This window comes from Convolutriloba macropyga, unplaced genomic scaffold, assembly GCF_964194025.1.
Source record: "Convolutriloba macropyga unplaced genomic scaffold, txConMacr16.3 SCAFFOLD_5841, whole genome shotgun sequence".
NCBI classification, from domain to species: domain Eukaryota; kingdom Metazoa; phylum Xenacoelomorpha; order Acoela; family Convolutidae; genus Convolutriloba; species Convolutriloba macropyga.
Genome location: NW_027450084.1, coordinates 2,908 through 7,500, shown reverse-complemented (window position 1 = coordinate 7,500; position 4,593 = coordinate 2,908). Strand labels below are relative to the sequence as shown.

Below are 4,593 nucleotides of genomic sequence, written 5' to 3'. Positions count from 1 at the left end.
TTTTCCAAAGACGAAGTTTCGCCAGTTCAATTTTCGCTCGCCAATTATGGCTACTAATTCACACGGTACTGAGCTCAACAACATTAAATTTGTTCAGCAAGACTTTCACATGTTGATGTTTTGGCTTTCGCCTACTAGAAGCAACATAATACTCGTCTTGTTAGCTCATTCAATGAGAATAGCTTTTCCCGTTGAGAATTTTTGCCTTCAATTGGCGTTGTAGTGAGTTTGGCTACTCAGATCACCAAATACTTGTGACAATTCGAACCAGAAATGTTTTCAATTTTCACATGCTGATGTTTCGGATTCAACCTACTAGAAGCAGCATAATACTTGTATTCAACAATTTCTGTATCAAATCCCAGTTTTCTCTGGTGCATCTTTGCCAAACTATTCCAAACTGCCTGAGTCTGAATACCAATTACAGGTACTAGTAAATGCACGTTACTAAGGACTATATAGTTCTAGGTTACTGTACACAACGACGTTCACATGTTGATGTTTCAGCTGCCGCTTACTAGAAACAACATAATACTTATCGTGCATACCTTTCCATAACTTGTCCTTTTCAGATGCATTAGTTTCCCTTTGTCTTGGCTTCTACAGTCAGACTGGCTACTAGTAACAGCACAGTACTAATCACATATCGTTCTACAGTTTGCAGACAACTTTCACATGTTGATGTTTCAGCTTTCGCCTACTAGAAACAACATAATACTCGCTGTATACATTTGTAGTTCTCTATGTAACTTTCATGTGAAGAAGTTTCGCCAGTCTTTTTGACTGTCTCAAATCTGAGTCATGCTTAGGCTACTAGTTGCTTCATAGTACTTATCGCCTCGAGATCATTGAACAAAACTTGATTTTCACATGTTGCTGTTTCAGCTTCCGCTTACTAGAAACAACATAATACTAGTCTCATTAAGTTCCGTCTCTTTGCAATTTTCTTATGAAGAAAATTCGCCATCACAATGACTCCAGCAGTTCTTGATCAAGGAATGCAATCATTGATCAGAATGCTATTATTTGAATCGGTTCTGCTTTAAGTGTTCCAATTTTATTGGAAGCACCAACAATAGAACATCAATGTGTTCAATCGAGAGTTATATAACCCTGAATCGGACGCAGTCAACAGCCGAAGCCGAGACCGCCTTTTGCGTTAGAGAGGTCGGTAAACAAATCTTGCGATTCATACCGAATTAACACATATAGCTGTGCTCCTCTTCGTAAAGCGAGCCAAGTGATCCCCTGTTGAAGGATGTATTTGGACCAATCTAGTAGCATTTGGTTTCCAACAAGCTCTCCCAAGTTAGCTTACTTATTGGGCTTTTCAACCAATTCGGTTGGCTACAAGCATCATCAAAGTACTAGCCACAGTTTGATCGCAAAATTCTACGACTTTCACATGTTGATGTTTCGGCTTGCGCTTAGCCTACTATAAGCAACATAATACTAGTCATATCATAGAGCGTGATCAGCTTGTGACGTTCTCATGATGAAGTTTCACCAACAGTGTCTCACTTCGAGCTTAAATCCAGCTACTAGTAACTACACAGTACTGACTGCAACGATAACTTTTATCTATACCTTTCACATGCTGCGCTTTCGGCCAGGGCCTACTAACGTCAACATAATACTCGATATAAACTTTTGTTCATGATGCAGCTTCCCCATGCAGAAGTTTCGCCTTCAAATGCTCTCTTGGCCATATGACGTAAGAAAAGGTTACTAGTAACATCACAGTACTAGCCACAGTTTGATTGCAAAATTCTACGACTTTCACATGTTGATGTTTCGGCTTGCGCTTAGCCTACTAGAAGCAACATAATACTAGTCATATCATAGAGCGTGATCAGCTTGTGACGTTCTCATGATGAAGTTTCACCAACAGTGTCTCATTTCGAGCTTAAATCCAGCTACTAGTAACTACACAGTACTGACTGCAACGCTAACTTTTATATTATACCTTTCACATGCTGCGCTTTCGGCCAGGGCCTACTAACGTCAACATAATACTCGATATAAACTTTTGTTCATGATGCAGCTTCCCCATGCAGAAGTTTCGCCTTCAAATGCTCTCTTGGCCATATGACGTAACACAAGGTTACTAGTAACATCACAGTACTAGCCACAATTTGATCGCAAAATTCTACGACTTTCACATGTTGATGTTTCGGCTTGCGCTTAGCCTACTATAAGCAACATAATACTAGTCATATCATAGAGCGTGATCAGCTTGTGACGTTCTCATGATGAAGTTTCACCAACAGTGTCTCACTTCGAGCTTAAATCCAGCTACTAGTAACTACACAGTACTGACTGCAACGATAACTTTTATCTATACCTTTCACATGCTGCGCTTTCGGCCAGGGCCTATAACGTCAACATAATACTCGATATAAACTTTTGTTCATGATGCAGCTTCCCCATGCAGAAGTTTCGCCTTCAAATGCTCTCTTGGCCATATGACGTAAGAAAAGGTTACTAGTAACATCACAGTACTAGCCACAGTTTGATTGCAAAATTCTACGACTTTCACATGTTGATGTTTCGGCTTGCGCTTAGCCTACTAGAAGCAACATAATACTAGTCATATCATAGAGCGTGATCAGCTTGTGACGTTCTCATGATGAAGTTTCACCAACAGTGTCTCATTTCGAGCTTAAATCCAGCTACTAGTAACTACACAGTACTGACTGCAACGCTAACTTTTATCTATACCTTTCACATGCTGCGCTTTCGGCCAGGGCCTACTAACGTCAACATAATACTCGATATAAACTTTTGTTCATGATGCAGCTTCCCCATGCAGAAGTTTCGCCTTCAAATGCTCTCTTGGCCATATGACGTAACACAAGGTTACTAGTAACATCACAGTACTAGCCACAATTTGATCGCAAAATTCTACGACTTTCACATGTTGATGTTTCGGCTTGCGCTTAGCCTACTAGAAGCAACATAATACTAGTCATATCATGGAGCGTGATCAGCTTGTGACGTTCTCATGATGAAGTTTCACCAACAGTGTCTCATTTCGAGCTTAAATCCAGCTACTAGTAACTACACAGTACTGACTGCAACGATAACTTTTATCTATACCTTTCACATGCTGCGCTTTCGGCCAGGGCCTACTAATGTCAACATAATACTCGATATAAACTTTTGTTCATGATGCAGCTTCCCCATGCAGAAGTTTCGCCTTCAAATGCTCTCTTGGCCATATGACGTAACACAAGGTTACTAGTAACATCACAGTACTAGCCACAATTTGATCGCAAAATTCTACGACTTTCACATGTTGATGTTTCGGCTTGCGCTTAGCCTACTAGAAGCAACATAATACTAGTCATATCATAGAGCTTGATCAGCTTGTGACATTCTCATGATGAAGTTTCACCAACAGTGTCTCATTTTGAGCTTAAATCCAGCTACTAGTAACTACACAGTACTGACTGCAACAATAACTTTTATCTATACCTTTCACATGCTGCGTTTTCGGCCAAGGCCTACTAACGTCAACATAATACTCGATATAAAATTTTGATCATGATGCAGCTTTCCCATGCAGAAGTTTCGCCTTCAAATGCTCTCTTGGCCATATGACGGAACACCAGGTTACTAGTAACATCACAGTACTAGCCACAGTTTGATTGCAAAATTCTACGACTTTCACATGTTGATGTTTCGGCTTGCGCTTAGCCTACTAGAAGCAACATAATACTAGTCATATCATAGAGCGTGATCAGCTTGTGACGTTCTCATGATGAAGTTTCACCAATAGTGTTTCATTCGAATTGGTTCTGCTTTAAGCTCTCCAATTGTTTTGGATGAACCAGTTTTGCCCTTCGAAGCCACTTTTGTGAGCTTTTGTGGGTCTTTACCAAGAGGATATACCTCAAGGCCTCTTTCAATTCCTTTAAGTTCTTTCAACTCCTTTACAGTTTCTAGGTTCACATAGCTGCAAACCTTATTTCTAGTTTTAAGTCTGGCCAACTTGGGGAGAGTTGGTGCAGACCGTGACCAATTCTAGTAGGATGCCACAACAAGAATGTGATCAACTTAGCTTGTCGATGAACCTGCCCCACATTCAAACAACTCTATCGCCTTTTCCTCGTATAGTTATATGCGAGGGCCTCTCATAGAGAGCGCTGTTAGCAACCTTTTCCACATAGACGATAAAGTTGTGAGTGTTTTGCACATGGCTGTTGTCATCACCACGTGACGAGTCAACTCAGCTTGACTCTCTACACTCCGACAAGCTTTGCACATACGCCTTTAGTTCAGTATGTGTCTTTAATCTGACTCCGGTGCCTCAAGCCGGAAAAATTGTCAGATTATGATCATTATCGGTTAGTCATCCCGATGCAAGATCGTATCGTACTGTCTTTGTCTACCTCCAGATTCCGAAGAACAGGAGGAGACTCTCCCAGACCTACATATCTGGGAGAATGTTCAGAGGGCGAGAAGCTGTGGATTACTCTCCCCTAAGAACTGACTAAACTTTACCCTCGTCCAAGGTAAGTTTATTTTAGCTAGCCTTCTATGTAAAGGATCTGAGGCTAAGCTGTGTTTTTTCGAGCCTTTGGCTCGGAG

The 4,593-nt window shown here is 40.9% G+C and overlaps 1 pseudogene; it reads right to left on the bottom strand.

Annotated features, from left to right (window-relative positions):
- Positions 1 to 1,108: 1,108 nt before the first annotated feature.
- Positions 1,109 to 1,260, bottom strand: LOC142355586 (5.8S ribosomal RNA; annotated as a pseudogene).
- Positions 1,261 to 4,593: the final 3,333 nt, after the last annotated feature.